Source organism: Gossypium hirsutum, chromosome D13 (assembly GCF_007990345.1).
Source record: "Gossypium hirsutum isolate 1008001.06 chromosome D13, Gossypium_hirsutum_v2.1, whole genome shotgun sequence".
NCBI classification, from domain to species: Eukaryota; Viridiplantae; Streptophyta; class Magnoliopsida; order Malvales; family Malvaceae; genus Gossypium; species Gossypium hirsutum.
The window spans coordinates 15,281,558-15,294,497 of NC_053449.1; positions in this window are offsets into that span (position 1 = coordinate 15,281,558).

Below are 12,940 nucleotides of genomic sequence, written 5' to 3' on the forward strand. Positions count from 1 at the left end.
CTACTTCTTTCATCTTCTCGTTTAACCTTCTTTGCAGTTCAATTGATTGCTGGCCTTTATCTTCTAACTTAATTTTGTGCATGAAAAAAGAAGGACTAATACCTTGAATATCTACAATACTCCAGGCAATAGCTCGTTTGTGCTACTTGAGAATGTAAGTCAATTTCTTTTCTTGTGTTTTATCCAGTATTACGGAGACAATAACTGGAAGAGTATTGTGATCACCCAAAAAGATGTATTTAAGATGAGGAGATAGTGGCTTCAATTCCAGAGTGGGAGCTTATTCAGTTGATGGTTTGAAAATTGGAGTGGTTCTGTTGGTTAGGTCTAAGGATTCAATTGGCCATCTATGCTTGACTTTAATTGTACTAGCTTTAATCGTGCTATCACAATTGCCTATGGATTTACCCTTAGATGTCACTGCACTTTCTTCAGTAAGGACTGTGCTTTAGTTGTTGAATTCTTCCTCAATCAAATCATCGAGCACATCGATAGTATGACACTCTGCTTTATCCTTGTGATGAAAAAACTCAAAAACACTGAATGTAACTTGCTAAAAAACATCAACGAAAGCTCAGTCGGTGGCTAAAAATGGTCGTCCTAAGATCATGTGAATCTCCTTGTCTGCCTCACAGTCACGTATGATAAAATTAGCCCAAAAAATAAATTTATCCACACGAAATAAAACATCTTTGATTTGCCCTTCAGGTTGAGCTAAAGATCGATCTGCCAATTGTAATGTCACTCCAGTGGGTTTCATATGACCAATTCCCAACTTTCTAAAAGTAGATAGTGACACGAGGTTGATGCTAGCTCCCAAATCGCATAAAGCTTTACCTAAAAATTGATTTCCAATCAAACATGAAATGGTAAAGCTTCCAAGATCTTTCAATTTAGAGGGCAACTTATTTGTCAAGACAGCACTACAGCCTTCTGTAACTGCAATAGTTTCAACATCAATGAGTTTTTTCTTCTTGGACAAGAAGTCTTTCATAAATTTCCTATAAGTCAGAATTTGTACCAGAGTGTCCATTAAAGGAATGTTGATCTTTAATTGTTTCAGTGTATCCAAAAATTGCTGATACTATTTATCATTTCCATTCCTCTTGAATCTTTGTGGAAAAGCTAAAGGTGGAAATACATCCGATTGCGGTGATACTTTTGGTTGCGTCCACAATTTCGAGGGTCGAATATAGGGCCTGTGAGCAACAGTTGGCGGTACTTCTCTGTCTGGTACATCAACAAGCTCTTCAGAATCAACCTTCCCATCATGGCTTATATCACCAATATCTGGAGATGCCATAGTAGAATTGATAACTTGCTCACTAGTTTGTTTACCACTCCTAAGAGTGATAGCTTTACAGTGTTCTTTCCCCCTCGAGCTGGGGTTTTCAGTGTCACTACGTAAGGAGCCTTGTGGTCGAGTATTTAGATTTGAAGCAAGCTATCCCAATTGTGGCTCCAATGTTCAAATAGAAGATAAATTTCCTTGAACAATAACTTATGTGCGAGTAATATGCTCCCGCAGTAACGCCTCAAAAGCAGTCAATGGTTTAGAAGTAGAACTTTGTGTATACTGTTGATGTCGTTGTCTTTGGATATTCTGATTCGTTATCGAAGAATGTTGTGGTTGCATCTGATTTTGATGTGATTGTGTCTGACCTTGCTATTGATACCTCTTAGGATCTTAACTATAGTTCTGCTATTGTTGAGTATAATTCACTTGTCTTGGATTATAATTGCCCTGAGTAGATGTATTCCTATATTTGAATGTTGCAGCATTTTGTCCAACATTCTGAGTTTCCCAATACTGTTGGTTGCGTGCAGGGTTGCTGGAAGAGTTTTCATAAGAATTGTTGGGAATATTATTGACATAACAGACATTTTCTGCATGTTGCAGACAATCGTTATAACTATGGTTGTCACCACAAATTTCATAGCAGAAGGTGGGAATATCAAATTATTGAGCAACCTATATAGGTGCAACGTCACTTGTCCCTTGCATATTTTTAATTATGTTTGTGAACGAAGAGACTTGGGCACTTAGCGCGGATATTGCATCCAATTCAATAACTCTTGGAGTAGGCTTTGCTTGTGTAGCTCTAGAGATGGGATTTTGATAATCATTTTAAGCAATTCTCTCAAGAATTCTCACAGCATTATTGTAAGTGCAATCCAGCAATGGTCCATTGGCTGATGCGTCGAAAAAATTCCTCATATGTAAATTTAGACCATTATAAAAAATCTCAATTTATGTTTCTGGTTGAATTTCGTGCATGGGACAATGTCGAAGCAAAGACTTATAACATTCCCATGTGGTGTGAAGATTTTCGTCATCCAGCTGATGGTAAGTAGTAATATTGTTTTGAAGACAACCATTCATTATTGGCGAGTTAAATCACCAAACAAAAAGCGTGGTGAGAGCATTCCAAGAAGTAATTGATCCAACAAGTAGCCTAAGAAACCAAGTGTGAGCTCTCCCTTGTAAGGAATACGGAAATAATTGCATCATTAAGGCATCATCAGGAATGCCTTGTTGACTAAAGGAAGCACATATCAATAAAAAGGATTTAAGATGTTCTCTCGCATCTTCATGCGGCAGTTCAGCATGTTGGCCATTGGTGTTCAGAATTTGAAACATCACTGGCTTGAGTTCAAACTTCCTAGCTTGAATTGTTGGTCTAACAACTCCTGGTTGTAGATCATCCAGAATAGGTACTACACAATCTCGTATGGTTCTATTGTGGATGTGAGAATTTTGTGGAAACAATGGTTATGAACGTTTTGCTGTTGTATTGGGGGTATGGCTACATTGTCCCCTGGTAAATCCATATTTCTTTGTTCTTTAAGTCTTCTCTAAACAGTTCTTTCAATTTTTGGATCAAAGTCGGTAAGAAAATCTGAATTGCTTCGAGTCATAAAACACCAAAAATAAATTTGAAAAATAGCAACAAGGAGAAAACAAGTTAGTGAATACTAAATATTATATAAGGAAAAAAATACAAAGACACACAAGAACAAAAATAAACATCAAACAAATGCCATCTGGAACGACGGAAATGTGCAAGTGTACACAATCACAACAAGTAATAAAGTGACAAGTAGATGTCGAGTTATCGTACCCACAGGGACTGTGAAAAGAATTATTTATGAATGCAATTTTAAAAACACTCTGGTGAAGAAAGATATTTTGATTTGAAGAGGTGATTAAACACTAGGATTTAAACTAAGTAAAATAAATAAAAATAAAATAAAAGTTCTTGTCGAAACCACCTTTTTTGAAAATAAAAATTTAGTAGTAGTCGACTTAAAAATGCAAATTTGGGAGTCGCCACCGATCTTTTAAAGAGGTGTGATCGGGTCACCTTGGAAATGATTTTAGGTCTACGAATTTTGAGAAAATTGGTACCGAATCGATTGTTTAATGTCTTAGTGTCGAGAATTTGAAAATATTTTAAAATACGATCCTTCCTTTTTATTAATGTTAACTTTATAAAAGATGCTTGGATAAATCGAGACGAATGTTAAAGACCTTCTCGTCTCAGAGTAATAAAATGTCACACCCAATACATTAGGACACGACATTTTTAGTCCTCGAGAATAAGCTTGTCTTTTGATTTTCAAAACTCTTGCGGTGAAGTTAAAAAAGGGATATTCGATTACTTTAAGTCAGATGAAAAAGTGAAACCCAATACGTTAGGACACAATTTCTCAAAATTCCTAGCATTGAATATAGTCCTTATTATTATTAAAATCTTCATTTCCAGAAAACGACACGTAACATCCAATACATTAGGACACGACATATCAAATTCCTAAAAATGAGTTTTTGGTTTATGCGTTTTGATTAAAGAAAATTTTCGATTATTTAGATTCGACGAGGAAAATTGGAACCCAATACGTTAGGGCTCAATTCTTTTGAAGATTCCAAATACCGAACTTTGCGTTATCTTGAAAGTTTTTGAATAAATTGATTTTGATACTTAAACGATATTAGACATAACCTTTTAAGCAAATAAAATGCGATAGAATGATAATGTACGACGCGAATTGATTATTCGTAAATTTAAATATACACTAATGAATACAAACAATCAATTAATACAAATAAGGAATACCGTACACATAAGAGTAGTGATTACGTGTAAATATTAACATTTAAAAGCTAATGAATTAAAAATCAATAATATACATATATATATACATATATATATATATGAAAGTATACGTATAAAGAAAACTAAATACACACATATGAAAGTTTGAAATAAATCAATAAATAGAGTTAAGAAAAAAAAACTACATAAAATAATAGTGTTAAATCGTAAAGAAAATCAAAATACATAAAACAATACGTATATTAGTTTAATATGGATAATACATATGAAATGAAATACTTAATATAAATAACATATATACTAAAAATAATTCAATATAAATTATATATATAAAGTAGAATCATGAAATGTTATTGTATAAATCGTTAAAATTAAATATATATATATATATACATGGGTCTTAAAAAATAAAATCATAAAAATGTATATAAATTATACCAGGCTAACATAAAAATGTATAGAATAAAATATTTGTAAAATTAAGTAATAATATATAAAAACATAGAATAATACTACATAATAAAATAAAAGAATGCATGTAACGAGATTAGGTAAATTGATGAATGTAAGAGAATATATATACTAATAATAACAATAATAATAGTAATAAATTAATTAATAAATTAATAAAAAAACAAATGTAAAAAAGGGATTAAATCGCAATTAGACCTAGATTAACAAGAAAATAATAGAATTAAAATAAAGTTGAGGACTATACTGCAATGCACGAATTACATGGGGGGCCGAGTGGGAAATATCCCGCTTCCCCAAAACGCAGTGCTGCAAACAGACTAAAACGACACAAAAATAAAATATCCAGCTGAATCTAAAAGAATAAAAAAACTCGATTTTGATACGCTATAAAAAACGAGGGACCAGTGGCGCAAATAAGCCATTTAACAAATAAAGCGTGGATCCCCCATGGATTGGGTCGGGTCACGCGCGGGCTGCTGGGCAATGATCAACACGGCACCGTTTTGGAGCCACTGAAGCAGGCCTTAAACGGTGCCATTTTATGTACTATATAGGAGCCTTTTATAACCCTAAAATCAGAACCCTATTTCAGTTTGTAAACCGACTGAAATCAGTCCCCAAGGCTACCCCTCCAGCACTGATTTCCGCCGTTTGCAGCTCAAGGCGACCCCTTTTCAAACTCCAATTTGAACAGAGCGGACGAGGGTTAATGGCGCAATAACAAAGGTAACTTTCTCCTTTCTTCCCCTTTTATTCTTTATATTTCTTGCATATAAAATAAATAAATAAAAACCAAGAAAACCCTAAAGAGAAAATAAAGCCGGAGAATCACCTAGAACAATGTATTCTTTTTTTGAAAATTTCTTGTATCTTTTGTATTGATTTTCTGTGTATTGATCTTGCGTAAAAAAAACCCTTACAAAACGCTGAAAAATGGCTTTATATAGCCAAAACTAAAATGAAAATTACAAAGGAAAAACATATTTCGCTCTTTTTGTAATTTTTTCTTTTTTGCTGTCGATTTTTGCTTCTTTTTTGTTTGCTTGTCCCTCTTGTAGGTACGGCGTACGGAGGGTGGACGTGGCATGTACGGAGCCCAGCTGGAGGAGACGCAAGCGCGGAAGAGGCTCTAGGTTCAACGGCGGTGTTGCTGGTTGCTGAAGGCTAGGGTTTCGGGGTTTAGGGAATGTTTTAGGCTAGGTTAGGTCGAATTAGGTTTTGGGTTAGGGTTTTAATTTATTGGGCTAGATGCTTAGTTTTGATTTTGGGCTTCTGTTAATTGGACTATTTAATAAACTGTGGTATTTGGTTTTTTATTGTCTATTGGGCTGGGCAATATTGGGCTATTACAGTTCTAATGCACGATTTCAAAAGATGATTTTAATCAAGAAGACATGTGACAGCCCAAAATTGACCCTAGCCGGGAAGTGGTTTCGGGACCACTAAACCGAGTCACCGAAAGGTTTGAATGTGATGTTTATTGTCTAGAATATGTAATCATGAATGTGTAAAAATTTCAAGCTTCGATTTAGTCAATTGCATGTGAATTTAGTCAATAGGACTTATATGAGAAAATTTAAAAATGTGATAGGTCAATGCATGAGGACCTATTAGTGCATGTGGAAGAAAAAAGGGGACTTGCATGTCAAATTCCCCCTCTCTAATATGTAGTGGCCGGCCATGCTATAGGTGGAAACATGTCTCCAACATGTTATGCTAGTGATGCATGTTAAGAAAAATAAAATAATAAGCATGGTGATTAAAAAAATGAAAGGAAGGGTGATGAAAAAAAAATAACATGGTCTCACCCCCCCTTGTTGCCGTGAATTGAAGAAAGAAAAAAAAAGAGTTCATTCTTGAACATCCTTGGCCGAATAGAGGAAAGAAAGGAGGGGGAAAAAGGCTTGAGAAAATCGGCTATGGTGGTTGCTAGACTAAGGTATGTTTGATGTTGTCTTTGAGATGCATGCATGTTTAAAATAGCCCATGTTTAAACCTTGAATCTTGTTGATAACATGAGCAATCGGTCATGAGAAAGGGTTCAAGGAATGGTTGTTGTTCATGTTATTTGGATGAGAAATGGTGAGTTTTGTTGTTTCATGTTAAAGTTAGGTGAATGATGATAGAGGAGTGTTTGAACTATAAAAAAATAAATCGGCTACCTTGTTATGAGCTAGGGCCGAATGTGGGTTTGGTTGTGTTTGAATATTACATGCTTGGTAGAATGGTGGATGAAGGTGCCGAATGTTTGTTGGATTGATAGAGTCTCCAAATTGATTTTATGTGTGTATGCATGACCGAATATACGTGGTCACATGAGTAAGGAAATGAGTTATTTGATATGTGGTAAAAGTTAAGTACTAAATCGAAGGTTGCTAAAATTGCCATTTCTTAGCCGAATATGTGCTTGATCAATGAAGGAATTGTTGAAGAACATAGGTGAACTTGGTGAGGGCAATCGGCCTAGTGTATAAATGATATGAAGATTTTAGGAAATTGTTTTGGTTAGGTGTATGTATGATTAAGTATATTCGGCAATATACTTAAAGTGGGTACATGATATTACATTATAATTATTGAGCTTGAGTATATGGATATGTGTATATGTGGTCATATAATGACATCTTGGTTTGAAAATTTAATGATGTGTGATTGCCGAATGTGATAAATAAATTCATGTTATTGAGTTAAATATTGAATACTCTTATTTGTATTATTTAAGCTCAAGAACCTAAAGAAGAGGCGTCCAACAAGGGGAAATCGAAGGTTATCGAGTAGCCGACTCGGAATTATTTTACCCAACATAAAGTAAGTCATTAAGCATGTAGTGGGTAGTATTTCAAATGGTCATAATGTGTATGTATTGATGCTGATTGGAATGAATGAATATACATATATATATATGCATGTACGTATGTGATGATGAAATTGTTGAATGAATGAAAAGAGGTAAGATGTACTGAGTTGTTGATCTCGGCACTAAACGTGCGGGATAACCATTTATGACCATGAGATGGGCGCTAAGTGCGCGGGATTAAATTGTACAGCACTAAGGGTGCGATTTGACTATGTTGCACTCAGTGTGCGAAATGAATATGATGCACTAAGTGTGCGAATTGACCATGCGGCACTAAGTGTGCGAGTCTGACTATGTAGCACTAAGTGTGCGATTTGATTACGTGGCACTAAGTGTGCGAGTTGATTATATAGCACTGAGTGTGCGGGCTCAATATACATTCGTGAATTATTATGGACACTATGTGTGCGACACTATTGAGTCGATCGCGGACAGCGGGTCGGGTAAGTGTCTTGAGTACGTGGCTAATAGGTGCTATGCTTATACTTGGTGTTGAGCTCGGTAAGTTCGAACCTATGTGACAAATATACTTGAAGTCACGTACATAAGTTTTATCGTAGGATGGGTGAAAGGTCGTATAGTCGTTTGATTGTAACGAAAATAAATCGATTTATGAAATTGCTTCAATGTCCTATTGATGAGTATATAGAATGTGAATGCATGAATTGATATGAAATTGAATTGATAAGTTGGAGGAACTATGGTATGGTTCGGTATGGATGGAGTAAATTGTCTCGTTCCATTTTGTTTCCTCTTGTGATAATGTTGTTGATAGATGGTAGTGCATTGCTTATGACTTACTGAGTTATAAACTCACTCGATGTTTCCTTGTCACCCACTATAGGTTGCTTGGACTCATCTATTTTTGCGGGGTCGGGCCGTCATTGAAGTCATCACACCGGATAGCAAGTTTTGGTACTTTCTTCTTAGTGTGTTTAGAAGATCATTTTGGCATGTATAAGCTAGTACGTTGTGTTTGAATTATGGCATGTAAACTTTAAGCCATGCGAAAATGGCACGAATGTTCGATTGAATTGGATCAAGGGTAGGCATGAAATGGACCTAGTTACTTTCGTAACAGATGCTGGCAGCAGCAGTGTCATGAGATTGAAAAATCACTAAAAATAGTGGGAGTGGAATTAATTGATGAATAAATTATGTAATCGAAGCTCGATGAGTCTGCTTTCATGAGGAAGTAACGAAAAGATCATATGGGCAGTATATTAAGAGATAATCAGATTTTAGTGGGACAGGGCCAGAACGGTTTCTGGATTCCCTGCTCCGACTTTGGAAATTAATTATAAATTAACCAGAGATAATTAGGGGTCGTACCATATATGTGCAGATTCCTCTCTGAGTCTAGTTTTCATAGAAACAAACGGCAACAGTATTGAAGCCCCGTGCAGGGAGATATCCCAGTCGTAATGGGCAAAGGTCAGTGTAGTCGACCCCTGCAACTTGGGGGACTTTGACTAATAAACTGTACTAATTGGCCCAACCAAAAATTCTAGAAAAAAATACATAGATTGGCACATGAGTCTAGTTTCTGGAAAAATTACGAAACTGATTTTCGAGTTACGAAACTCAAGATATGATTTTTAAAGCGGCTAGTACACAGATTGGGCAGTGTCTGGAAAATAAATTTTGTAAGGGGTTAAAGCCAGTTAACACCTCGTGTTCGACTCCGGTGTCGGTTTCGGGATCGGGGTGTTACATTTTATTGGTATCAGAGCCATGGTTTAGTCGGTTCTAGGACTACCATAGCACGTATGAGTCTAGCTATACATGCCATAATGTTAATGTTTAAAAGGGTGATGACTTCTGACGGTTGAAATGTTTTTGTCTTGATTAGTAAATGGATCCCGGTGAAGAAAGAACCCTAGCGGATGACGTTGAGAGCGTAGCGGCTGCTCCTGCACAAGGGACACCGCCTGTTGAACCTCAGTCATCTGCGAATAATCAAGGTGAGGGGGCTAAACAAGCCTTCTTTACCATGATGAATGAGTGGGTCGCGCAATATGCCCGAGCCAACCCGGCTGTCCAACAATTCCCAAATTTGAATAATCCACCCCAAGAGCCTGTAAGGCCATCAGTCGCTGATCCTGTGAGGCTGAGTAAGCCACCTGTAGACTTGATTAGGAAGCGTGGGGCCGAGGAGTTGAAGGCCATAGTAACTGATGACGCCGAAAGGGCCGAGTTCTGGCTTGATAACACCATTCGGGTGTTCGATGAATTGTCATGCACACCCGATGAATGTCTAAAATGTGCTGTATCTTTGTTGCGAGATTCAGCCTACTATTGGTGGAGGACCTTGATTTCCATAGTCCCGAACGAGCGAGTAACTTGGGACTTCTTTCAAACGGAATTTCGGAAGAAATTTATTAGCCAACGGTTCATTGACCAGAAGCGTAAGGAGTTCTTGGAACTCAAGCAAGGCCGTATGACTGTATCTGAATACGAACATGAATTCGTAAGACTTAGTAGGTATGCCCGGGAGTGTGTAGCTGATGAGGTTGCTATGTGCAAAAGATTCGAGGAAGGATTGAATGAAGATTTAAAGCTACTAACGGGTATTTTGGAAATAAAGGAATTCGTAACACTAGTCGAACGAGCCTGCAAGGCGGAGGAACTTGGAAAGGAGAAGAGGAAGGCTGAATTTGAAGCTAGAGATTATCGTAAAAGATCGACGGGTAAAGCTCCGTTCTCAGCTGTGAAGAAGTTCAGGGAGGACATTAATAAGTCGAGGGCGACTGCGGGAATTTCCATCAGGGCAAGACCATCGATGGGCTCCCGAGCTACTTCGGTAGCTAGTGTGGGCAATAATCGTCACGAGAAACCTGAATGTCCCCAATGTGGAAGACGACACCTAGGTGAATGTTGGGGCAAGTCTACTAACAGGGCCTGTTACGGATGCGGTTCGAAGGACCACTTCATTAGAGATTGCACGGAGCTGGATGAGAAGAATAAGATTCAAGGTGCAAGACCTAGTGGAGTGACATCTAGAGGTAGACCACCGAGAATATTAGGAGGCAGGGGTGGTAGCCAGAGGGGGGCCTCTGATACGGCCGATCGCGCCGAGAACCGTACTCCTGCTAGAGCATATGCCATTCGCGCACGAGAGGAGGCATCCTCCCCCGACGTCATCACTGGTACCTTCACTCTCTTTGATACTAATGTGATTGCATTGATTGACCCTGGTTCTACTCATTCATATGTATGCGAAACCTTAGCAACTCTACCTGTTGAGTCTACTGAGCTCGTAATTCGAGTATCAAACCCTTTGGGTCAATGCGTACTTGTTGATAAAGTGTGTAAGAGATGCCCTCTAATAATCCGAGAATCCTGTTTTTTGGCTGATTTGATGCTTTTGCCTTTCGACGAGTTTGATGTTATTCTTGGTTTGGATTGGTTAACCGCGCATGATGCGGTTGTGAATTGCAAAAGCAAGACTATCGATTTGAGGTGCGCAAATAACGAGATAATCCGAGTTGAGTCTGCGGACTTAAGAGGGTTGCCAGCTGTAATATCAGCAATGTTGGCCCAGAAATATGTAAGGAAAGGGTGCGAAGCATACCTCGCGTATGTACTTGATGACAAGGAGTTAGAAAAGAAACCCGAATCGGTGCCGGTGGTCTGTGAATACCCGGATGTTTTTCCTGAAGAGTTACCGGGTTTGCCACCTGTTCGGGAGGTAGAGTTTGGTATTGAGCTTGTACCTGGAACTACGCCTATTTCGATCGCTCCGTATCATATGGCACTAACCGAGTTAAAAGAGTTGAAAGCTCAGTTGCAAGAATTGACGGATAGAGGTTTCGCTCGACCGAGTTTCTCACCTTGGGGTGCACCAGTATTGTTCGTGAAAAAGAAGGACGGAACCATGAGGTTGTGCATTGATTATCGTCAACTGAATAAAGTGACGATAAAGAATAAATATCCGTTGCCGCGTATTGATGATCTGTTCGATCAATTAAAGGGGGCATCGGTGTTTTCAAAGATAGATTTGAGATCGGGTTATTATCAGTTGCGGATTCGAGATTCGGACGTACCCCAAACTGCTTTCAGAACGAGGTACGGTCACTATGAGTTCTTAGTGATGCCGTTTGGGCTCACTAATGCCCCTGCGGTGTTTATGGATTTGATGAATCAGATCTTTAGGCCGTATTTGGATCGGTTCGTAGTTGTGTTTATTGATGACATCTTGGTCTATTCAAGAGATGAGGCCGAACATGCTGAGCATCTGAGGCTAGTGTTGCAAATTTTGCGGGATAAGCAGTTATATGCTATGTTCAGTAAGTGTGAGTTCTGGCTAAGAGAGGTTAGCTTCTTGGGTCATGTGATATCCGCATCGGGTATTCGGGTTGACCCGAGCAAAATTTCAGCCATACTTAACTGGAAGCCTCCGAGAAATGTTACCGAAGTCCGGAGCTTTCTAGGGCTCGCCGGTTATTACCGACGATTTGTCAAAGGTTTCTCGATGATAGCCACACCAATGACGAAGCTACTTCAGAAGGATGTTAAGTTCGAATGGACGGAGAAATGTCAGAAAAGCTTCGATCAACTAAAAACTCATCTGACTGAAGCTCCAATTTTGGTACAACCCGAATCGGGTAAAGAGTTTGTCGTTTATAGTGACGCATCCCTACTCGGGTTGGGTTGCGTATTGATGCAAGAAGGTCGAGTTGTGGCCTATGCGTCGAGACAATTGAAGCCACACGAGAGAAATTATCCGACCCATGATCTCGAACTAGCCGCCATTATGTTTGCATTGAAAATATGGCGACATTATTTGTTTGGTGAGAAGTGCCATGTGTTTTCGGATCACAAAAGTCTCAAATATTTGATGACTCAACGGGACTTGAATCTGCGACAAAGACGTTGGCTTGAATTGTTGAAAGATTACGAGCTTGTCATTGATTACCACCCGGGAAAGGCTAATGTGGTTGCGGACGCCTTAAGCCGGAAATCACTGTTTGCTTTGCGAGCGATGAATGTACACTTGTCTGTTCTACCTGACAATGTGTTAGTAGCTGAATTAAAAGCCAAACCATTATTGACTCATCAAATTCGTGAAGCTCAGAAAGTCGATGATGAATTGGTTGCAAAACGAGCTGAGTGTGTTCCGAACAAGGAATCGGAGTTTCAGATTGATGATGATGGTTGTTTGAGGTTTAGAAGTCGTTTGTGCGTTCCAAGGAATTCGGTACTCATTCCGATGATCCTGAACGAAGCCCATTGTAGCCGAATGTCAATTCACCCGGGGAGCACGAAAATGTACAACGACTTGAAACGTCGGTTTTGGTGGCATGGTATGAAGCGAGACATCTCCGACTTTGTTTCGAGATGTCTAATATGTCAACAAGTGAAAGCGGAACATCAAGTGCCTTCAGGGTTACTTCAGCCGATCATGATACCCGAGTGGAAATGGGACCGAGTCACAATGGACTTTGTGTCCAGACTGCCATTGTCCGCAAGTAAGAAGGATGCGATTTGG